Raw genomic sequence first — 26,130 nt, 5'->3', positions numbered from 1 at the left:
ATCATGCTTAGCGAAATAAGTCAAGCAGAGAAAGACAACTATCATATGATCTCCCTGATATGAGGAAGTAATTTGTGTCTTTTAAAAGTGTTGCTGTGATGGTAGGGCATGGGGGAGGGTAAGCACTATATTATTGTTGATAAAGTCTCATTCTTTCAGGGTTATGACAAGTGTTTCTGTCTTTCCTTCAGGATATAACTTTTTTCTGCCCTGGTTCATGGTGTCTTCTTTGGTTTAGTGACCCCAGCCTATTTCCTTAAAACCCTGTCTTCTATTGACTATGTTTTTCTCCTCATCAGATGAAACACGAAGACAGAAAGGCTGAAGAGGGCCAGAATGGAGTAGAATTCACTTCCCCCGGGTGGGATAAACTTTCAGTTCACTCTGGTGAACCTTTCTGCTGGAAAATAGGCTTATGTTATGGAGAAGTGCTTGGGATGTTTCACAATTGTTACTTTTCCCTTCTGCTTTCTAAGGATAAGGTTCCATGCATGAGAACATGATAGGGAAACTGGCAGGGTTCCTGAAAGAACCGTTCATGAAAATGTGGAACCTTCAATGATTGCCACCCAAAGGAGTTCGTTACTCTCATGTTAGCCCACACTCAGCCTACAGCAATTTATTACATTTACTGGTAAATAAGTGGTTTTACTGTTTATGGCATCCAGCTTCTTCTGTTCCAAGTAAGCATACCTCAGATGTTATATATTTCAGAATGTGCCTTTCTCCCAGATTTCTGTATGGTGTCTTGCCCTATGACACCAGTTATCTTTTGAGTCAAGGAAAAGTATAGATTTTCAGTTTCTCTGGCTTTTTCTTATTGTGAGGTTAGGAGTGATGACTTCCAAGCTCTTTGCTTGTTACAGTTAAAGTCATCTTATTATTCTTTTTATGGCTTCAGACTATAATTATATACACAGTTTCATTCCTGATATCGATAATTTGTATTTTTATCATCTTTTAAGAATTAACATTTAATTGCATATGTAAAACATAAATGACTTCTGAAAATTTACAATAATATATAATAATAATGTCCCAATTCACTACTTGCATCCATTCTAGTCCTCCACTGCCTTTATTTGTAACTCTTTCATTAGATTTGTACATACCCTACTATACATGTATTTGTAGTTATATCTTAATAGAAAAAATTAATATCATTTGCCACATAAAAGAGGTTGTTAAATTATACATAATCCTGTAATTTTTTTAAAAAAATTATATTCTCCCGAGGCACCTGGGTGGCTCAGTGGGTTAAAGCCTCTGCCTTTAGCTCAGATAGTGATCTCAGGGTCCTGGGATCGAGCCCCACATAGTGCTCTCTGCTCAGCGGGGTGCGTGCTTCCTCCTCTCTCCCTGTCTGCCTCTCTGCCTATTTGTAATCTCTGTTAAAAAAAATTATATTTTCCCAATCTATAGTAATATGTTTAGATCTAACTCATTCTTTTTGATGGTTGCATACTATTCTATTTTGGCAATAGACTATAGATTTATTCACTTCCTCTTTATGGATTTCTTGTTTCTTTCCGGATTTTTTAAATAACAAAAGATAATGCAATGAATAATGGAAAAGCTCCCTGGAAGCATAAGCAATACCTTGTTTTTGAGCACAATTAACGGATATCTATAAGTGATGAAACAATTATTTGCCTAGTAACCTTTACCTGAAATTTTATAATTATGGAAAATATTCTTAACATTTCAATCTAATACACCATTACTGAAATAATTACAGTTACAGGGTCTTCATGGTGGAAGTCTCATCTAACATGGTTTTATGGAGATTTAAGGAGTAAAGAAATATCTTTCAATAAAAGTTTACTGGTTGGACTATAGGCAGGAGTATGAGTTCTATTGAGGAAATTGTCTGTGAAAAGGTGAGGATTTACACTGGAATTTTTAAAAATCCAATGAAGTAAAAATAAAGTTAGTGCATGAGGCTTTTTATCAAGTACAAATGTTGTTTTGTACAACTTTTGTTGTTTCTTATGATGTTCCCTGAAGGTTTCTTTGTGGATGCAAAAGTTTTATAAATTATTTATTTGTTCGAGGAGGAATTGAGAGATGGCCATCCACATGGGAATAGGTTTTTGTAATTTTGGACATATGATAGAATTGAGCCAAGTAAATCAAGTCTAAAAGTTACATTTTAGTGTAAGTCTGTGGCAATTTCATGATTTTCAGGCACTCATTGCCATTTTTATTATATACTTATAACACTCCCAAAAGGCAAGACCTCTGATTAAAGATAACTATGAAACTTTGCTGAAGAAGTGTCCTTCTTAATCTCCATCACTAATTTTACCCATCTCCCTTCTCTGATCAATTTTTCTGAAAAAGGGGAAACAAAAATTTAGTCAAACATCCTAGGAAATAAAAATTTTCAAGGTTTGCAAATTTTAAAAAATAAAAATAAATAAATAAATAAATATAATACTGTTTAGCTCACTAGAAGAACTACTTTAAAACAGTATGTAAACATGTATTTAAATAAAATAAAAATTTGCAAGTATATAAACCTGAATTTTGACACCAACCATCTCTCTGTGATTTGGAATTTCTGATGATACAGTATATTTTTCCTTGATAGTATTCAATATCTTATTTGATTTTTTAGTGAACAATTTTACAACCAGAAAAAAAAAAGGCTAAAGATAGTGTGTCTTTTGTTAAGGCACACATGTTCACATGGCCATGTCTTTACATGAGGGTGAAATTTTCCATGGCCTGGAGAGTACTTCCTAATGTAACTGCTTCCCTGCTGACCGAGTTGTTTCTAATACCTGGATGTTCAAGTCACAGAGCTACCTTCAGTTAGGAGGTAATCTTATCCATATATCAATGTTTTCTCAGAAGAAAGAGAAAGAAAAATAGAAAAGGGTAGAGATAAATTGTCAATTTTCAAGGTGTAATTTATGTACAATAAACTCTACTAATTCTAAGCATTGAGTTCATTGAGTATTGAAAAACATATACCTCCATGTAACCACCATCAAATTTAAGAAAGAGAACAACTCCATCAACCCCAGAAGTTCCCTTTTGCCTCTATGCAGTCAATTCTGCCTCCACCCACCCTAGGCAACCAGTAATATGATTTTGTTTATTATAGAGCAGTTTACGTTTTGTCAAACTCTAAGTAAATTCTAAAAGTGTGGAATTAGTGAGTCATGTGGTCAATTTATGTTTACGTTTTCTAAGCTCAAACATGCAAACACACCACTGTATTTCATCCCTGGAAAACAACTGCAGTTAGAGAATGAAACTGTATATCTGATTACTACTGATCCTTTTCTGAACTCAATTTGGCTACAGGTTTAATTCTAGTCTAGTCCAAACCTCCTCTTATGTATCATATCAGGTATGAGATACCTGCTGCTTCTTCCTGTATATTTCCTGATTATAGATCTGTTTCTACATCCTTTGCCTAATGACAGCAGAAGTTCCCATTGAGAGATGGATTGTATTTTCTCATCTATTGATTTTGAGTTTGTCCATTTTGTTACATCGGCTAATGAGATGTAAGTGGTGGTGGCAATATCAGAGACCTGAAAAAGCATTTTTGCATTTCAGCCTTAATTCTTGCACTTTGGCATCACCATGAGAATATGCCAAGACTGACATAATGGGGCATAGATGAGTGTACCAGAGCCAGACATTCCTAGGTTTCTGAAATGAGGTTTATCCAAATTAGTCATTAGACAAACAACACACAAACATGCAAGTGAGCCCAGCCACAATTAGGAAAACTGCCCAGTGGAATCCTAGATTAAAATGCTTACCTGCAGACTCATGTTATATATATATATGGTTATTGATATATATATATGGTTATTGATGTATATATCAATAACCATATTAAAGCATATTAAATATATCTTTAAAGCATATTAAATATATATATCAATAACCATATTAAAGCATATTAAATATATATATATCACTGAGGTCTAATATAGCATTATTATGGTAATAGATAAGGAATATAATGCTAAAATTGATGCAGCTTAAAAAATGATCTTAGAATTAGGTCTGTTTAGGGTAATGGGAAGCTAAGATTAAGAAAATAAATTTTAAATAAGGGACAAGAACACCTCCCAATCCCATTACTACATTCCATACTCAGATTTAATAAAGTCAGAGAAAAGAGATGCAGTATAAAACAGCTTACCCATGGACAGGAAGATAGGTGAAATGGCTGATACATGTTAAGGAGGGCACTTGTGATAAGCAATGGGTATTGTATGTAAGTGATGAAATCTAAATTCTACTCTTGAAACCAGTATTATACTGTATGTTAACTGGAATTTAAATAAAAACTTGAAACTACAAAAAAAAAAAAACAGCTTACCCAGTGTATGAGGAAATTAGTCACATGACTTGGAAGTTGTGAAGTCAAAATGGGAACCCCAATTTTTCTGCATCCTTAGCAGGTGAACATACTCTATCAGTCATTACTGTTTCATGAACTAGGAATTCAGTCTTTCTTGTAGAACACAGGTAGGAGGCCTTAACCAGGCTCCATGGTTTCCAGTGATAAGCATATTAAATATTAAACCACTCTCAGAATTTACCTCCAAAAATTGTAGAAAATAGAACCATGTGTTCAGGGCAGAACTGTAACCAGCATTGCTAATTAAGAAGAAATCAGATCCTAGATCATCACTCAGCTACAACCACCATGCCTGTATGCAAATCTTCTTGAATGCACAAGAAGTTCCACCACCCTCGGCTAAAGAAGAATGTATATTTAACTTAATGTATGATGTTATTTTACAGTTATGATTTTTGCCCAAAATATTCAATGTATACATTTCTGTAATTTAAAAAATTTTACATAACATTATGTGATTTTTATATCACTTTATAGCATTCAAACTACTTGGCTTTTTTTTACTATTCTTTCAATATTTCCTTTATTATCATGTCAACACAGTAAACTATAGAAAAATGAGAAGGTAATGATAAAATTTTAATAAAAATGTTCATAACCCCATTCATCTGGAGATATCCACTGTTAATTCTATAGTATTTATCTATACAGATGTATCATACATATGTATATACATACATGGAATTCAACCTAATGGCTTTAGACAGCTGCATTATTGCAGTTAATATTCTTGTGTGTGTTTTTATATATTATGCCATGCAAAGTTTACTTACCTGCCATATGAAAATATATTTAATTTAATATCTTCTGTCTTCTGAGAAAACAAAAAACAGATTAGTGCTCTTGCTCACCAGAGCTAAAACTGTGGCAGAGACAGAGAAATGACAGACAAAGGGCAAGGGAAGCAAATAGAAGACATGTAAAATGAAAAGCAGTTATAAAACTAGGCACACCCATATACAGGCAGCACATTCCAGCCTATGGAAAATTTTGCACTCACCTAAACATACATATGTATGTGTGTGTGTATATGTAATAAATGAGATAGGTTATTTTCAGCCCTATTTTAGTTTATAAAAAAATGGTCAATAAATTTTAAAAGATGCTAAAAATTAAGAAAATATACATAATCAGTGATCACACAATTAAAATAATATTTGGATCTATGAATTTCTAAATTTTAATATTTTATGGGAACATTGTTATTTCAAACTTACTAGTCTATTTTATAGAGTCATCATAATTTGAGTGTCATTTTGAAGAATATATGTTCATCTTTAAAGCTTATAATTTGCAGTTGTTTTCCTGATAAAGATAATTAATTTTGAAGATTTAAAAGCAAGAAAATGATCAAATGAGAATTTTAAGTTATTCTGCCTCCTCAATCTTTAAAGCCTTCCCAAGACAACATTCTAAAAATATGTTATACAAAAAAATTTTTTAAACATAATAAAAACATGTTATACAAATTCTTGTATAAATTGTTTTATATTTTGTGCCAATAGGAAAGTAAAAAATTATTTTTCTCTCATTCAATCTCAGTGTAGATATTGATGGATTAAAAAACCAATAATAGCAAAGTGATAAAAACTGCAACATATTTTAGATACAACTAGCATAATATAAAATTATTTAAAAGTAAAAATCAATAATTTTGGATTAAAATTAGAAAGTTATGCAACCATCACCTCAATTTATACACTATATTCAATTTTAGAAAATTTCCAACACCTCGGGGCACCTGGGTGTTTCATTGGATTAAAGCATCTGCCTTTGGCTCAGGTCATGATCCCAGGGTCCTCGGATCGAGCCCCGCATCGGGCTTTCTGCTCGATGGGGAGCCTGCTTCCTTCTCTCTCTCTACCTGCCTCTCTGCCTACTTGTGATCTCTGTCTGTCAAATAAATAATAAAATGAAAAAAAAAAAAAGAAAATTTCCAAAACCTCAAAAAGATTCTCTATGCCCATTTGCAGTCCACCTCTGCTTCCTGCCTCAGACCCAGGCAAACATTAATGTACCTTCCATTTCCATGAATTTGCCTTTTTTGGGACATTTCATATCATTTGAAACATACAATATATGGTCTTTTCACTGGCTCTTTTTACTTGACAAAATGTTTTCAAATTTCATCTATATTGTGGCATGAATCTGTACTTCTTTCTTTATATGGTCAAATCATATTTCACTGTATAGACAGAACACATTTTATTTACCCATTCATCAAGGGACATTTGGATTATTAAATTTAATCCTAAACATTTTATTTATAACATGTCATTATATAAAGAACAGATTTATTTTTTCATTTTATTTTTGGATTTTTCATTGCTGATATAAAAAAACAAGAGATTTTTATATATTGCTCTCATATTCTGTAATCTTACTGAACTCAACCTTAATAATTTATTTTGGGTTATTTAGGATTTTTTTATTATTTAAGACAATGTTTTCTGTAAATGGAAATAGTTTTATTCCTTCCTTTTTATTTTTTTTTATTCCTTCCTTTTTAATACACATGCCTTTTATTTCTTTTTCTTGGCTAATTGCCTTGACTAGAACTTCCCAATATATTGTTAAAAAGAAGTGGTAACAGCAGGCATCCTTGTCTGCTCTTTATCTTATAGAGGAAAGCTTTCAGTCTCTCACCAATAAATATGATGCTAGCTATGACTTATTTCTAATCTCTTATTTATCACTATCCTTTCTTTTTGTCTAGTATGTTGAAACCATTATTTCTTTTTTTTTTCTGTTTATTTTGGTTGTTTCACAGGCTCGTGTAGTAGGCTGAATTAGAGACCTCTAAATACCTCCAGATTCTAACCCTCAGAATCTGTGACTATATTAACTTATGTTGGAAAAAAAAAAAAAAAAGCTTTACAGGTGTGATTATATTAAGGATCTTGAGTAGAGAGGTTATCCTGCAATATTTGGGTCAGCCCCCACGTAATTACAAGTGTCCTTATAAGAGACAAGGTCACATGAAGATGGAAGTAGAGAAAGATTTGAAGATGCCACACTGCTGGTTTCAAAGATGGAAGAAGGAGTCGTAAGCCAAGGAAGTAAATATATGCAGTTCTAGAAGCTATAAAAGATAAGGAGACAAATTCTTCCCCATAGCCTCTGGAGGATCATGGCCTTGCCAACACTTTGGTTTCATCCTGATGGAACCTGTTTCAGACTGCTAACCTCCAGAACTGTAAGATGATAAACATGTGTTGTTTTTTTTGTTTTGTTTTGTTTTGTTTTAAACCACTATATTCGTGGTAATGTGTTACAGCAGCAATAGGACACTAATACAGAAGGTACATTTTGTTCCTGTTACTCCATCATTTGTGGAAACAGAAAGCAATAATACTCATTCTGCATAAATTATTCCTGAAGAAAAAGAAGAGACAAAAACAATTTCTACCTCATTATATGAAGCCAGCATTACCCTGAAATCAAGAAAGAAAACTAATGACATGTAATAGAAACTATAGCCCAATATGCCTCATTAATTTAAATGTGCTTTTTAATAGGTTAAAGCAACAATGTATAACAAGAATAATATACTATGATCAAGTAGAGTTCATCCCAGGAACAGAACTGTGGTTAACTTGCTTCTGTTCCTCCAGATGCATGTCTCCAGGTGGCACTCCTTATGAGCATAGCCTAACAGTGAACCAGGTAGCAAATTAGAAACAAGAGTTAACAGAGACCACACTTGTGTCACAGAGTAGTCAGAAATGTAAAGCTGAAAGATTTAAATAGGCATTATACCACTGCTTACTAAGGTATAGTTAACACAAAAGAAACAACAATAAGTACTTTAAATAATCTGCCTTTCTTTTTTTTAAGGATTTTATTTATTTATTTATTTTAGAGAGGGTTACAGAGGGAGAGTGGGTGAGGAGAGGGGCAGATGGAGAATCTCAAGCAGATTCCACACTGAGTACAGAGCCAGGTGCAGGACTTGATCCCAGGACCCTGAGATCATGACCTGAGCCAAAATCAAGAGTCAGACTCAACCAACTGTGCCACCCAGGTGCCCGTAAAACGGTGTTTTAAAAGTATATTTATTTATCAATAGGGGAAAGGTTCAATACATTATTGAATGAAATGATTTGATTAAACTACATACTGCATAATACTGTTTTTATAAAAATATTGAAGAACATATACGTGGTAGGGCACAATAGTGATTAACTGAAAGGGATGTGATGATGGGTGACTTTTATTTTCTATATTTTTGCTCACCTGCATCTTCCAATTTTTCCTATAATGAGTAGGTCTTATTTATGCAACAACAATAAATAAAGTTATAGCAGAGTATTGTACAAAGAGTTTCTATCTCCTCCCTGATAAGCTGGGGGCATCTGTTAGGATTAATTAAGATAAAGCATTTAAAAATTCAGCATGGGGCTTGGCATATAGTTAAGCATCATTAAATGTTAGCTACCAATGCTATTATAGTAACCACTACAGCATTAATTACCACGGTTACTCTACTTACTAGTCTTTTTTTTTTACTTAAATAATCTGCCTTTCTTAATTAACAAATAGGAAAAAACATAATAAATAGGAAAAAAACTATTACATCAGCAATATCACAATAAAAATTCAACCATTGACACCAAAAGCTTTATTAAGGCACTTGTACTTTTTGCATATAGTAATGAAGAGCCATTCACATATTTCAATTAGTTATATAATAAGTTAAAATTTTTCCTTTATAGCTGTAATTTTCCAAAGTAGCATTCAGATAACTAAGAGGTGTGCAAACAATCCACTGCAGTCCAGGAAAAAATGCATTAATGTTTCTGTTACATTCATTGTATCTCAAAATTCACTTGCTTCAAAGTTTGTGCATTTATAACTTACCTTTCCCAAATTTCCTTAATAAATGAAGTTATATTATAAATGAAGATACATCTTTCAGGGGTACCACAAAAATATTTCATGGAGAACAGTGCAGAGTCAAAATTAGTTTATGAACACTGGCCTTGAAAAATCTGAGATCACAGAGCCCCACTAGGGGGGTATTATCCAAGGACATAGAAACAAGACAGGAAGTGGAATAACTAGTGACTCAGCCTCTTCAGTCTGTTCTTAGCAGTGGCTGCCAGCCTGCCCTCAAAACAGGAATAATCAGCCTTTATATTTGCAATCATTTATTTAATTTCTCTCATCCCCTAACACCCTCCCATATACACACACTCATGGTGATGAGAGACACCCAAATTACCTTATTTTGATGCAAGTATCACACATTTTCTGCCTGTAAACATCCAAGTTTAATGTTTTTCTCCCAGGGTAAGATAACATAGTTCAGGTGTCATAGAAACCAAAAGTACATTATGTTTCTATGGTTAACATCAGTTCTCTATGGCAACTGGATAGGGCAAATTCATCCTCAGAGGCAAAATTTTAATCTCTACCTCAGACATATGAGTCTCCCAATCCAATAAGTAAATGAATAAATATTAGAGGAAACACCAGAAACTTACTGCAGGGATATGCGTTGAAGGGAAAATGTTTGTAAACAATGGTTTAGGGAATCCGTTTAAATAGAAAAGCTGACAAATTTGACTTTCCTGTCAGGCACACACCTGTGTTCCAGCCCCAATTCAGCATACTTCCACAAGATGTTTATAAAATATGCTGGGTCTAAAGGGGGTCTCAGAAGTCACCCAATCCAAATTCCACTCTCATTTTCACATGGCCCCCAGTGATGCAAATTCTCAACAAGAGGAAAAATCCAGGCATATCTAAGACATTTTCATATCCCTACAGTAAGTGTCTCAGGTGTGACTCACATGGCAGAAGGGATCAGAACACTTCTGTCTACCTGCAACTAGAACCCTCACTCATAAACACACAGACAAGGGATACTTAGAACTCCAAATACCAGAACCTGGTTTACAGATGTACCTGTCAGCACCTGCCTTTGCCAAAGATCTCTGCCTCTGTGAAATATGTAGTGCATCTCAGTCATCATAGAAATTAGATTGTCACATAAGTTATAAGATTAACTTCTCCATCCTGTGGCACCCTAAATTATCTTTAGAACCAGAGCCTAAAACCATAAGCCTGTCACTGAAAATATCCTATGCTTAGGGGCACCTGGGTGCCTCAGCTGGTAAAGCAGCCAACTCTTGATTTTGACTCAGGTCATGATCTCTGGGTCCTGGGATTCAGCCCCATATCAGGCTCGGGGCTCAGTGGGGAGTCTGCTTAAGGATTTTCTCTCTCTCTCTCCCTCTACCCCTATCATTGCTCATGCTCTCTCTTTCTCTAAAATAAATAAATTTTTTAAATGTCTACATGCTTAAAGAACAGAAATATTTACAGGATTTGTCATTATATTAAATTATGTCATGACAAAAAAAAATTGACAAAATCGAAACAGCCATAATAGGAGGAATAACAGGGCATCTGGGTGGTTCAGTCAGTTAAGCATCCAACATGATTTGGCCCAGGTCATGATCTCAGGGTCGTGGAATTGAGCCCCTCTTTAGGCTCCATCCTTAGCAGGAAGTCTCCTTGAGATTCCCACCCTCTGCCCCTACCCCTGCTTGTGCACACTCCCTCTCTCAAATAAATGAATATTTTTTTAAAGGAGAGATAACAATAAACAATGTTATGTTCAGAAATTAAATTCTGTGTATCTATTATAAAGATGAGGGCAGGGGGACCTGGGTGACTCAGTTGGTTAGGCTTCTGCCTTCAGCTCAGGTCGTGATCTCAGGGTCCTGGGATCAAGGCCCACATCAGACTCCCTGCTCAGCAGGAAGTCTTCTTCTCACTCTCCCTCTATACTCCCTCTCTCTCTCTTGCAAATAAATGAGTGAAATCTTTAAAAAAGGAAATGAGGGCAATTTAAATGTACTAACACAGAAAAATAGTAAAATAAGGTCAAGTTACAGCTACTGTTGAAAACAGTATGAAGGTTCCTCAAAAAGTCAAGCACAGAAATAACATATGATCCAGTAATTCCATTACTGGGTAGTTACCCCCAAGAAAATGAAAACACTAGTTTGAAAAGATATGTGAACACTTATGTTGATTGCAGCATTATTTTCAATAGCCAAAATATGGAGGTAAGCTAAGTGTCTATCAATAGACAAATGGACAAGGAAGATTGGTGCATATATGAATGGAATAGTATGGAATGGAGTGGAATATTACACAGTCTTAAAAAAGGATGAGATCGTGCCACTGGCAACAACCTGGATGGACCTAGAAGGTATACACTAAGTGCAATAAGCCAGATTGAGAAACAAATATGATATGATTTCACTCATATGTGGAATCTAAAAAAATAAGTGAATAGGGATGCCTGGGTAGCTTAGTTGGTTAGGTGTCTATCTTCAGCTCAGGTCATGACCCCGGGGCCCTGGGATCAAGTTCTGTGTTGGGCTCCCTGCTCTGTGGGGAGTCTGCTTCTCGCTCTGCCTCTGCCTGCTGCTCCCTCTCCTTGTGCTCTCTCTCTGTCTCTGTCAAATAAATAAGTAAAATCTTTTTAAAAAATAAAAAGCAAGTGAATAAGCAAACAAAAACCAGAAGCAGTCCTATAAATACCAAGAACAAACTGAAGGTTGCCAAAGGGAAGGGGAGAGCAAAATGGGTGAAAGGGAATGCAAGGTACATGCTTCTAGTTATGGAATGAATAAGTCATGCAAATAAAAGATACAACATAGGGAATGTGGTCAATGGTATATTGTGATAGCATTGTATGGCTACAGATGGTAGCAATAAGAGGTGAGCACAATATAACATATAGAGAAGTTGAATTACTATGTTGTACACCTGAACTAGTGTAACATCATGTGTCAACTAAAATAGAAAATTTTTTAAAAATCAAGTTACAGTTGGGGCACCTGGGTGGCTCAGTTGGTTAAACATCTGCCTTTGGCTTAGGTCATGATCCTAGGGTCCTAGGATCAAACCCTGTGTGGGGCTCCCTGCTCAGTGGGGAGTCTGCTTCTACCTCTCCCTCTTCCCCCCCCCCACCATGTACATGCTCTCTCTTTCTCTTAAATAAATAAATAAAATCTTTGAAAAAAATTTTAAATCAAGTTACAGGAATAAGAAAAAAAGTGTGTGAAGCATTATAAAATACATATTGAAAATAATGCTGTGTGTTTCTTCTCAAAACATAATTATTCGTAAATGCACAGATAAAAGGATTTGAAGGGTATACATTAAACTGTTGAAATAGCTGCATATAAAGGATGGAGAGTAGCGCTATTGGAGGTTTAGCGAAACGAAACTTTAAAATTCCTTTCATTTTAAATACTTCACAAGGAAAACCAATTGATGTTTTACAAATGCTACTAAATATTACAGGCATACCTCATTTTATTGCATTTGGCTCTATTGTACTTTACAGATACTACATTTTATACAAATCAAAGGTTGATGGCAACCTTGCATCAAGCAGTTTTATCAGTGCCATGTTTCCAACAGCATTTTCTCACTTCAAGTCTGTCACATTTTGGTAATTTTCACAATATTTCAAACTTACTCATTATTATTATATTTGTTATGGTGGTCTGTGATTGGTGAGTATTACTCACTGAAAGCTCAGATGATTAGCATTTTTAGCTATAAATTATTGTTTAATTGAGGCATGTACATTTTTTAGACATAATGCTAATGCATACAATAGAGTACAGTATAGTATAAACATAATTTTTATAAGCCTTGAGAAAACAAAAAATTCATTTGACTTGCTTTATTATAATACTTGTTTTGTTGCAGTGGTCTGGAACTGTATTTCCAATATCTCCAAGGTATGCCTATGTTCTTTTTTTCTTTTTTATAAACAAGGGTAATTTATTTCTCACAGTTCTGGAGGCTGGGAAGGCCAAGATCATAGTACTAGCAGCTTCAGTATCTGATGTGAGCCTCCTGCCTCATTGACAGCCATTTTCTCACTGTAACTAAGTGTGTTAGAAGGGGTATACCTGTACTTTTAAAAGCACTATACAAAGACGGGAAAAAAAGTCTGTTATATGTGAAAAAAAGAACCAGACAAATGTAGCGATTTTAATACCAGCTAAAATAAAATTCAAGGAGAATAAATTTGAATGTACTTACAAGACTATTTAAAATATTTTAAAAAAGTACTCATAACAAACTTTAGTGCATCTCAAAACAAAAATTTTAATTTATACAGAGAATCTGCTAGAACTACCACAAATTAAAAACCCATACATATAGTAGGAAACTAAAACACCACTCTTTAAAATGAATTGATTTGGATACCTAGGTGGTTCAGATGGTTGGAAAGATAAACCCCTTGGTTGGACTCCCTGATGAGTGGGAAGCCTGTTTCTTCCTCCCCCTCTGTTTCTCCCCCTGATTTTGGCTCTCTCTCTCTCTCTCTCTCTCTCCAAGGAATAAATAAAAAATATTTTAAAAAGGGTTAATATGTATATATTTTGGAGAGCCAGAGAGTGGACCGTTTCAAGTTGAATTGTGTCCCCCAAATAGATTTATTGAAGTCTTAACCCATGGTGCCTGCAAGTGTAAACTTACTTAAAAGCAGGGTCTTCGAAGATATAGTCAATTTAAGATGAAGTCATTAAAGTTGGCCCTAATCCAATATGGCTGGTGTCCTTATAAGAAGAGGAGAGGTGCCTGGGAGGTGTAGTTGGCTGAGCATCTGACTCTTGGTTTCAGTTCGGATCATGGACTTGGAGTTGTGAGTTTGGGCCCTGTGTCAGGCTCTGAGCTCAGTGCAGCATCTGCTTGAGATTCTTCCACCCTCTCGCTCTGCGCCCCCCATTGTGCTCTCTCTCTCTCTCTCTCTCTCTCTATCAAATAGTTAAATAAATCTCAAAAAAAAGAAGAAGAAGAAGAGGAGGAGGAGGAGATAGAGAACAGAGAGATACATTTAGGAAGAGTGCCAAGTGACCATGAAGGAAGAGACTAGAATTATGCTGCCACAAACCAAAGAATGCCTAGGGCTATCAGAAGTCAGAAAAGACAAGAAAGGATATTTCCCTGCAGGCTTTAGAAGGAGCATAGATAGCCCTTCTAACAGCTTGATTTCAAACTTAGAGCTTCTAGAGCTTAGAGACAATAAATTTCTGGTTTTAAGCCACTCAGTTTGTAGTTTCTGGGTGTTTCTGGAAAACTAATACAATCCTTTTTATCAAAATGAGAAAGTTCCCTTCTATTTGAATTTTTCTGAGAGTTTTATTACTTATTATGGATAAGTGTTGAATTTCTTTTGGGTTTTTTTTTCTGCATGGATTGATAGGATCATATAATTTTCACTTTTTAGCCTGTGAGTATAATGGATTAAAATGACATATTTTTAAATATTGAACCAAATTTGCATCTCTGGAATAAATCCCATTGTGTATAATTATTTTTCTACACTGCTGAATTACGTATGCTAACATTTTATAAGGAATTTTCATCAGTGTTCATTATGGATATTGATAGTTTTCTTTTTTGTATGCTGTCTTTGACTTTTCTATAAGTATAATGTTAGCTTCATAAAATAAATTGGGGAGTGTTCCCTCCACTTTCATTTTATGGAAGAGATTGTATCTAATTGGTATTAATTCTTCTTTAAACATTTAGCAAAATTCTCCAATGAAGTCGTCTTGGCCTGGAGATTTCTTATTTTGGAGGTTTTTAGAATAGACTTTATTTGTTGTGATGAGCACCAGGTGTTATATGGAAGTGTTGAATCACTATATTGTACACGTGAAACTAATATTACACTGTATGTTAACTAAGTGGAATTGAAACAAAAACTTCATTTTTTCTTTCTCCTAATTTTTATTTCAATTTCACAAAGTTAACGGTCAGTGTAATAATAGTTACAGATGTAGAATTCGGTGATTCGTCACTTCCACACCACACCCAGTGCTCATGACAAGTGCCCTTCTTAATCCCCATCACCTATTTAGCCTAACCTCCTACCCACCTTCCCTCCAGGAGCCCTCAGTTGGTTCTCTATAGTTAAGAGTCTGTTTCTTCATTTGCCTCTCTTTTCTCCCCCTTACATTCATCTGTTTTGTTTCTTAAATTCCACATATGAGTTAAATCACATGGTATTTGTCTTTCTCTGACTGACTTAGTTCACATAGCATAATACTTTCTACCTACATCCATGTTGTTGCAAATGGGAAGATTTCATTCTTTTTTATGCCTGAGTAATATTCTAGAGGGTGTGTGGTGTGTGTGGTGTGGTGTGTGTGTGTGTGTGTGTGTGTGTACACATACTACAACTGCTTTATCTGTTCATCAATCAATATACATTTGGGGTCTTTCCATAATTTGGCTAATGTTACTATTATCATCTGGGTGCATGTTTCCCTTCAAATCAGTATTTTTGCATCCTTTGGATAAATACTTAGTAGTGCAGTTGCTGGGTCATAGGGTAGTTCTATTTTTAAATTTTTAAGGAACCTCCATACTGCTTTCCAGCGTGGCTGCTGCAGTTTGCATCCCACCAACAGTGTAAGATGGTTCCCTGCTCTCAACATCCTCACCAGCACCTGTTGTTTCCTGTGTTGTTAATTGTAGCCATTCTAACTGGTGTGAGATGATAGACAATTGTAGTTTTGATTTGTATTTCCCTGATGATGAGTAATGTTGAACATCTTCTCATGTATCTGTTAGTCATCTGTATGTCTTCCTTGGAAAAATACCTAGTTGTGTCTTCTACCCATTTTTTAACTGGATTATTTGTTTTTGGGGTGTTTAGTTGTATAATTTCTTTATAGATTTTGGCTACAAACACTTTATAAGAGGTCATTTGCAAATATCTTCTTCCATTTCATAGGTTGCCTTTTAGTTTTGTTGATTGCTTCCTTCACTGTGCAAAAGCTTTTTATCATTTATTTTAACTCAATTAGCCAACATAGTACATCTTTAGTGTCAGATGTAGTGTTCAATAATTTATCAGTTGCATATAACGCTTACTACTCATCACATCATATGCCCCCCCTTAACTTGATGAAGTCCCAATAGTGTATTTTTCACTTTGTTTCCCTTGCCTCAGAAGACATGTCTAGAAAGAAGTTGCCTGTGTTTTCCTCTAAGATATTAATGGTTTCAGGTCTCACATTTAGATTTTTAATCCTTTGAATTTATTTTTGTCTATGGTAAGTGATCCAGTTTCATTCTTTTGCATGTTGCTGTCCAGTTTTCCCAACATCATTTTTTGAAGAAATTATCTTTTTTTTCCATTCGATATTCTTTCCTGCTTTGTCAAAGATTAATTGTCCATATAGTTGTGGGTCCATTTCTGGGTTTTCTATTCTGTTCCATTGATCTATATGGCTGTTTTTCTGCCAGCACCATACTGTCTTGACTACAACTTTGTAATATAGCTTCAAGTCTGGAATCATGATGCCTCCAGCTTTGCTTTGCTTTTCCATGATTGCCTTGGCTATTTAAGGTTTTTTGTGGTTCCATACAAATTTTAGGGATTGTTTGTTCTAGCTCTGTGAAAAATGCTGGTGGTAATTTGATAGGGATTTCATTAAATCTGTAGATTGCTTTGGATAGTACAGACATTTTAACAATGTTTGTTCTTCCAATCCATGAGCATGGCATGTTTTTCCATTTCTTTGTGTCCTCTTCAATTTCTTTCATAAGTGTTCTATAGTTTACAGAATATAGATTTTTTACTACTTTGGTTAGATTTATTCCTAGATATCTTATGGGTTTTGGTGCAAATGTAAATGGGATCAATTCCTTGATTTCTCTTTCTGCTGCCTCATTATTGGTGTATAGAAATGTAACAGATCTCTGTATGTTTATTTTGTATCCTGTGACTTTACTGAATTTGTGTATCAGTTCTAGCAAATTTTTGTTGGAGTCTTCCAGGTTTCCTTTATAGTACATCATGTCATCTGCAAATAGTGAAAGTTTGACTTCTTTCTTGCCAATTTGGATTCCCTTTAATTCTTTTTGTTGTCTGATTACTGAGACTGAGATTTCTAGTTCTCTAATAACTAATAATGGTGAGAGTAGACATCCCCGTCTTGTTCTTGACTGTAGAAGAAAAGCTCTCAGTTTTTCCCCACTGAGAATGATATTACCTCTGGGTTTTTCATATATGGTCTTTATGATGTTGAAGTAATTGTTGAGGGTTTTTTATTATCATGAATGGATATTGTACTTTGTCAAATGCTTTTTCTGCTTCTATTGAAAGGATCCTATGGTTCTTATCCTATTTTTTATTAAGGTGTATATCACATTGATTGATTTGCAAATATTGAACCATCCTCTTAGCCCAGGGATAAATCCCACTTGATCATGCTGAATGATTCTTTTCATGTACAGTTGGATTCAATTTGCCAGTATTTTGTTGAGAATTTTTACATCCATGTTCATCAGGGATATTGGCCTATAGTTCTCTTTTTTAGTGGAGTCTTTGTCTGGTTTTTGAATCAAGGTAATGCTGGCCTCATAGAATGGATTTGAAAGTATTCCTTCCATTTTGACTTTTTTTGAATAGTTTGAGAAAAATAGGTATTAACTCTTCTTTACGTGTTTGGTATAGGGTGCTTGTGTGGCTCAGTCACTTAAGTGTCTGCCTTCGGCTTAGGTCATGATCCCAGGGTCCTGGGATTTAGTCCCACATTGGGCTTGGAGTCTGTTTTTCCCTCTGACCCTCTCCACCACTCATGCTCACTGTCTCTCTCTCTCTCTCTCTCAAAAAATAAATAAATGAAATCTTTTTTTTTTTTAATAAATATTTGGTAGAATTCACCTGTGAAGACATGTGGCTCTGGACTTTTGTTTGTTGGGAGTTTCTTGATTACTGATTCAGTTTCTTTTCTGGGTTTTGGTCTGTTCAAATTTTCTATTTCTTCCTGTTTCAGTTTTGGTAGCTTATTTCTAGGAATTTATCTATTTCTTCCAGGTTGTCCGATTTGTTGGCATATAATTTTTCATAATATTCTCTTATAATTGTTTGTATTTCTGTGGCATTGGTTGTTATTTCTCCTCTTTCATTTGTGACTTTATTTGTTTGGGTCCTTTATGTGTGCTTTTTGATAAATCTATTTTTTTTCCCAAAGAAACAGCTCCTGATTTCATTGGTCTGTTCTCCTGTTTTTAGTTACTATATCATTTGTTTCTGTGCCAAACATTATTATTTCCCTTATTCTGCTCCTTTAGGCTTCATTTGTTTTCTTTTTCTAGTTACATAGGTATAACGGTTAGGTTGTTTATTTAATTTTTTCTTGCTTCTTGAAGTAGACCTGTATTGCTATATACTTCCCTCTTAGGAGTGTTTTTGCTGAATCCCAAAGGTTTTGACCATTATGTTTTCAAAAATATGGAATGCTTCACAAATTTGCATGTCATTCTTTCATAAGGGTCATGCAAATCTCCTCTGTATTGTTCCAATTTTAGTATATGGGCTGCCAAAACAAGCACTTAACAAAAAATTTTTTAAAAGCAAAAAAAGGAAAGTAGACTTTATTTAAGAATGACTTTACATTTACACTAAAATTGAGAATATAGTGCAGAGTTCCCATATATCATTTCACATGGTTCTCCTATTATTAACAGCTTATGTTATTATGATACATTCTTTGTAATTAATGAACCAATATTAATGTTCTATCTTTAACTGAAGTACATAGCTTATTCAAATTTCCTTAGTTTTTACCTAATGTATTTCTGCTCCAGGACCCCATTCAGTATTCTACATTATGTTTATTGTTGTGTTCCCTTAGGTTTCTCTTGGCAGTGAAAATTCCTCAGATTTCTCATATTGATGGTGACCTTGGCAGTTTTAAAGCATATTGGCGAAGTGTTTTGTTGAATACCCTTTTATTGAAATTTTTTATAATTTTAAAACTATGATTAAACTAGGATTGTGGCTTTTCTTTTTTGAGGAATACAACATAGGTAAGTTGCCACTTCATATCAAAAATAAATACTCTCAATATGATTTATCACTATTGATACTGACATTGATCACTTAGCTAAGGTAGAATTTGTCAAATTTCTTCACTGGAAAATTGTCCTTTGTCCCTAGCCTCCTTAATATACTGTATTTTGGAAAAGGAATTCATTTCAGTCAGCAGACTGTATTTCAGGCATAGGGATTTGTGCTTTCCTTCTTTTAGTACAAAGTATCTACACTTTGATTATCTAAAAGTCATTTAGAATTTTTATGCAAGAAAAATTATGTTCTCTTTTAGTTCATTGAGGATCTTTATGACAGTCATTTTGAATTCTTTGGTAACTCATATATCTCCATTTCTTTAGTGTGAATTTCTGGAGATTTATTTTGTTCCTACAACTTGGCCATACTTCCCTGTTTCTTTGTATGTCTTGTTATCTTTCATTGGGACTTGAGCATTTGAAAAAATAGCCACTTCACCTAGTTTTTACAGTCTAACTTTGTATAAGGATGACCTTCACCAATAAGCCTACCTTGATATTCTGGAGGCCTCTCAATCCTTCTCTGGGAGTGCATTTTTTCTGGGTTCATATGCATGATCTCATAGTTGAAGAGGCTTCCCAGTTTCTACTCAGGAACTTTCCCAGATGACTCTTTGTACTCCTAGAGTTTTGAAGCTATTGTAGCAAGCTGTAGCACATGAGCTCTACCTAGTGTCTATCCTCAGTACTGTAGATTATTTGGGGTTAGACCTTGAAGTGATTATCTTTGTTCTCAGCAGCCCTCAACCTGGTGCCAATTCCTGTCAGTGTTTTGATTCATGTAAGAGAACCCCAGTCCCTAATGCAACCCACTGAAGTCAGAATGTTGGTTGTGCCTTTTACTCTTTTCTTTCCCTCCCTGGAAAGAAGCCACATTGTGCTGTACCAAAGGTGTGAGCTTTGGTGAGTAACTACCAGCAATTTTCTGATTACCTTCAATGTGGTTCTTCTTGGGCGTATGCTGGCCTGTAGTTCTGGAGCTTTGTAACTGGTTTTCATGAATGCAATCAATCTGTGCAATGTTATGTTCATGTATCCATGGGGTAAAGAGGATCTGGGGCTTTCTGTTCTGCCATCTTGGTGACAATACTCCACTAACATTCTTTTAATGGCGACTGGAGATATGTATTGGGATTTTGCTGAATTTGTAGATTATTTTGAAGAGAATGTATAACTTCATAAGTTTTTCCTCATGTCATCTATCAGATATTCATAGTTCATTTGTAATGCATAAATGGCAATAATTATGACCTTGAAATTCGTGAAACTGCCCTCTCATTTCCTAAAGAAATGGAAAACTTTAGATTTCTCCCTTATACTCTAAATATAAATCTGTGAATAAATACAAGTAACTATTCCAGTTAACAAGTTTTCCACAATAAGAGCTCAATTTTGCTATTCTTTAATTAAAAATAAACCATTACAGAGAATTTCAGTTCTGCCAAAGTGAAGTTGCCCCACTTTTCCTAGGACCTACCTATAATAGAAAAAAATCTCTGGACATAACAAGACAAAAAAGCATAGGAAGACTCTGAAAGGAATTAAAAAAATAAGAAGGCAGACTACAAAGTTGCCTATAGACTTAAGGAACAACACAGTAGTAAGTTCCCTTGGTTTCCTTGATGTATATCCTGGACAGGGCATTTCATAACACTTGAAAATAAACCTACCAAAAGGCAAATGAAAAAAAAATCCAAAAAAGCCTGTTCTCCTTAGTGAAAGGACTGCAGAAAGAATGATATAACAATAGAAAACATTTTGGCAATATCTGTCCTATTCCAACCAAACACCAATGGTAAAACAGTACTCCTCCCACCATGGTTTCAGTAGATTAGAGTAAGTCAATAGGTCCCATCCTGCCCTTGCCCCGACAGAAGTAGGCATCAGCATTCAAATTTCCCCACCTGCCTCTAGCAGTATCACAGGAGCACAGCAGAGATTTCTGATAGTATCCGAGGGGCACGGCAGGGAGGTAATCTTCTATTCCTCATCTGGCAGAAGCTGGCAGTGCTCTGGTTCTCTAGCAATGGTAGTATTAACAGGTTCCAGCAGCCATTTAATTCTCTACCCCCACACAACATCAATGAGACTGAACAAGGTGATACAAGTTGGAACCATTTGGCAAGCCACTTTACCCCCAGTAGGAAGCTGAGACTTCTCCTTCATCTAGCATCAGCAAGACCACATAAGGGAAGGTAACATGAGATGGACCTAGTCATTATTCTGCCCATCCTCTGCCAATATCAGTTTGGAAGTGTTCCTTCTTTTTAAATTTTTTTTTTAGAAGCATTTAAGATTGGTGTTAGTTATCCTTTAACAGTTCAGGAGAATTCACCAGTGAAGCTGTCTGCTCCTGGGTTTTTCTTTGTTTTTGATTACTGAATCAGTCTCCTTACTCATTGTTGCTCCCTTCACATTTTCTATTTATTCATGATTCAGTCTTGATAGGTTGTATGTTCCTATGAATTTATCCATTTCTAATAGATTATCCAATTTGTTGGTATTTAATTGTTCATAATAACCTCTCACAATCCTTTTTATTTCTGTGGCATCAGTTATTATGTCCTCTTTTGCATTTCTGATCTTATTTAAGTCGTCTCTCTTTTTTTCTCAGTTAGTCAAACTAAGGGTTTCCAAAAAATTAATTCAGGTTTTTTTTTAACTTTTTCTAGTGTTTTTCTATTTTCTATTTCATTTAATTCTGCTCTGATCTTTATTATTTTCTTTCACCTGATGACTTTGGGCTTAGTTTGTTCTTATTTTTCTAATTCCTTGAGAAGTGATGTTGGGTTGTTCATACAGGAGATTTTCCCTTTTTTTTTTTAATGTGGAAATAATGCAAAACATTTATTTTCTATATCAGACAAGAACACAGCTAAGTAATCCAAGTCTACTGCAGCATTATAAAAATCATCCCTTCACCACAGTGTAAGATTTAAATGCATCTGCACAAGGGTGCACACTATATAAAAGGAGTAAGGTTGTTGCTGCCCTGCCAAGCACTTCTGGTCCCTACCCAGGTCCGACTGCAATACTGGTGGTCCCAATGGTTCTATCAAAATAAATTGTGTTTAAAAAATAAAGCATTTAAAAAGACAAGTCAAAATGCCTCAGAAACCGTATCTCCAACTCAAACTTCATCTATTTTAATGTATTATTTGCCTCCTACTAATAAACCTTTATTTCACTCGTTATAACTGAGCAATGAATCTTCCACACTCAAATATCTTCCTTGCCCAATTAATCCAAAGGAAAAAAACTGAAATGATTAGTAAAGAAGAATGTAGGGACTAACACACCCTTTTAATATGTTTTTAAATATTTTTAAGGTTTAAAAAGTGTTTAAAGTTTGTAGTTCCTAGTAGGAAAACATTATCTGAATGAATACCCTAATGGCAAACCATTGTAGAATGTTTCAGTTGCATGGGGAGCAGAGGGGTAGGGATTCTCTTCACAGCACCCCAGCTTTCTTCATGAGAAGGTCGGAGGTACACTGGTTTGTATTATTGCGACATCCATTAGGTGATCGAAGTTGCTTTTCCTTCAGCAAGGGCTTTATTTGTCAGAAGGGCATTATGCTTGACCTTCAAATTTGGCTGACAATTTACTGATGAGATTCATAACCTTTGGGTTGCTCTGATATTTTGACATATTCGCTGGGTTCTGGGCCACATCCTGGAAGGCCACCATAACTTCTGGATCCTGCATGGCTGCAAGAACTATCGGATCACTAAGAATTTCATTGAGCCCAGGCATTCCTGCCATTCCAGGCATCCCCCCTGCCATTCCAGGCATTCCTCCAGGAAAATTACCGGGCATTCCCCCAGGAAAGCCACCTGGGAAAGAGCCATACTGAGCTCCTGATTGTCGTCTGGCTTCTTCCTCCCTCTGGGCTCTCTCGTGTTCTTCCCGAGCCTTCTTAACCCTTTCTATTCTTTCTTTGATCTCTCACTCTTCACATTTTCGCTCGTATTTTCTCCGATGTTCAGCAATTTTTTGGGCCCTCGGTTGAACTTCTTTCAGCATCGCACTAGCATCTTCATCATAATCCAGTTTGCAAGCAAGGGCAAGATCATGTGCTGCTTCTTCCCAATGGCCCAGAAGTCTATGTGCTTTCCCGCGCCACTTATAAGGCTGAGCTGAATCAGGATTTATTTCAATAGCTCTGTCACAGTCTCGAATGGCAGCATTTGGCTTCTGTAATTTGATGAAGACACTGGCTCTCTTGGCATACAGAATGGCCAAGCGAGGATTTAGTTTGATGGCATCTGTGAACAAGTCAATGGCTTTCTGTAGTTCACCATCATTTAGGGCATCAATGGCAGCCACTTTTTATCATTTGCCTGATCCATCATTTCCCTCGGTTATCTCTGCATTTTCATCTCCCATTTCTTGAGGGGCATCGGTATCTGGTTCAATCACACCTTCATTGTCAATTTCTAGATCACTCTCCTCACTTGATGGTTCATCTGTCTTTATGTTTTCCTCCGCCTTCTTACTATCTGGTTTTTCTTCCTTGATACTGTCTTCTGATTTAGTTTTATGAGTGGCAGGTGGTATTTTACCCCCCATGCTCTCCACCCACTCCCGCAGGAAACGCATTTCCTCGGTGTGCAGAACGCTCGGATCCTGCTTACACATTTTCACGAAAGCCCGAAGCTCGCTCACTTTGCGGGGGTCCATGGTCCAGAGGCAGTGGCAGGCGGCAGGCGCGGCTGGGGTTGCGACCTGATTCCAGGCGCGGGTACTAGCTCAGCGTGATCGTGTAGAAGGGGGGATTTTCCCTTTTTTAATGTAAGGAATCACTGTAAAATTCCCTCTTAGTAATGCTTTTGCTGCATACCAGAAATTTTGCTACAAGTGAAAAGGCAATTTAAGAATGTGAGATATTCAAAAACTATATATCTGATAAAAGCTTAATATCCGAAATATATAGGGAAGTCCTACATTCAGTAGCAAAAACAAAACAAAACAAAAAAAATTACCTTCAGTTTCACCTTCAGTTATATGTAATCAACTGCTGTCCAGAAGCAGATGATCCTCAACAGTAGCAGTAATACTACATCACAGTAGTAGTCTAATATTACATCACAAGACCTACATCACTCGACCTCATTTTGTCTTGTCACATAGGCATTTTATCATCTCACATCATTACAAGAAGATATTTTGAGAAAGGGAGAGTACATTACCATCACATTTATTACAGTTTATTGGTATAATTATTCTATTTTATTATTAGTTGTCGTTAGTCTCTTACCATGCTTAATTTATAAATTAAACTTTATTGTAGGTATGTATATATAGGGAAAATGTAGTATATGTAGGGTTCAGTACTATCGGAAGTTCCAAATATCCCCTGGGATCTTGGGATGTATAAGGGAAGATATTGAAACCCAATTTAGAAATGGAAAAAGGACTTAAATAGACATCTCTTTTTAAAGAAGTCATTCAAATGATCACCAGGTATATGAAAAAAGTACTCACCATCACTTATCATGAGGGAAATGTAAAATCAAAACCACAATTAAATATCATCTTACTCCTGTTAGGATGACTATCTTTTAAAAAAGAGATACCAAGTGTTGGCAAGGATGTAAAGAAATGAAACCCTTGTACACTGTCAGTGGGAATGTAAAATGATGCCAATGCTATGTAAAATAGTATGAAGGTTTCTCAAAAACCTAAAAATAGAACTATCATACGTCCAAAAATTTCACTTCTGTGTATTTATCTGAAGGAAATGAAATCAGGATTTCAAAGAGATATCTGCACTCACATGTTCATTGAAGCATTATTCACAATAGTCAAGAAAGGGAAACAACATAAATGTCCATTGACAGAAGAATATATCAAGAAAATGTGGTATATACATACATAAAATGAAATTCTATTCATCCTTAAAAGAAAATGAAGGAAATCCTGCCATTTGAGACAAAATAGACGGACCTGGAAGACATTATGCGAGGTGAAATAGCCAGTCACAGAAGGACAAATACTGCATGGTCCTACTTATATGAAGTATCTAAAATCATCAGTTCATAGAAACAGAGGGTGAAATGACTGTTTCCAAGGTCTGGGGGAAGGAGAAATGCATTGTTGCTATTCAACAAATATAAAGTCTTAATTAGGCAAGATGAATAAGTTCTACAGATCTGCTGTACAACATTATACTGACAGCAATACTGTATTGTGTACTTAAAGACATTCATAAGATAGATATCATGTGTTCGTACCACAATAAAACAAAATTTTAAAAAAGAAGAATTATTTATTGTCAGTAATTAGTGTAAATATAAACAGGTTAAACCCTTAAATAAAAGGTTGAAATTAGCCGGTGGGTTTATAAAGAACATGATCCAATTATATTCAGTTTAGAAGAGACACACTATAGATAGGTTTAAAGTAAAAGGGTAGAAAAAAATATCTCGTGCAAATAGTAGCCAAAAGAGACCTGGGCTGGCTATACTAATATAAGACAAAAAGAACTTTAAAAGATCTTAAAAACAAGAAAGGACGTTATTTATCCATAAACGTGTCAATCAGAATGATATGGCAATTAGAAACATATACCCACATAAAAACAAAGCCCCGGTATGTGCTATGGTGAGTGCTGTGAAGTGTGTAAACCTGGTGATTCACAGAACTGTACCCTGGGGCTAATAATAAATTATATGCTTATAAAAAAATTTAAAAATTATCTAAAAAAAGGAAAAAAATGAAAGTGCAATTTAAAATATAATAAAATGCTCCAAGATTGAAAAAAAATAACCCAAAATATAGGAAGCAAAAATTGACAGAATTGAGGGGAGAAATAGTTAATC

General features: G+C 35.3%; 1 non-coding gene and 1 pseudogene across 1 annotated transcript; both read right to left on the bottom strand.

The window, feature by feature from the left end:
- Positions 1-18,683: 18,683 nt before the first annotated feature.
- LOC123388569 lies at positions 18,684-18,790 on the bottom strand. Its single transcript, XR_006603045.1, has one exon. It is a non-coding gene; the product is annotated as a U6 spliceosomal RNA (small nuclear RNA).
- Positions 18,791-22,135: 3,345 nt separating this feature from the next.
- On the bottom strand, positions 22,136-24,046 carry LOC123388544 (annotated as a pseudogene).
- Positions 24,047-26,130: the final 2,084 nt, after the last annotated feature.

This window comes from Mustela putorius, unplaced genomic scaffold, assembly GCF_011764305.1.
Source record: "Mustela putorius furo isolate JIRA1106 unplaced genomic scaffold, ASM1176430v1.1 tig00003901_pilon_pilon_pilon, whole genome shotgun sequence".
NCBI lineage: Eukaryota > Metazoa > Chordata > Mammalia > Carnivora > Mustelidae > Mustela > Mustela putorius.
This window is presented reverse-complemented; position numbering and strand designations above follow the sequence as displayed.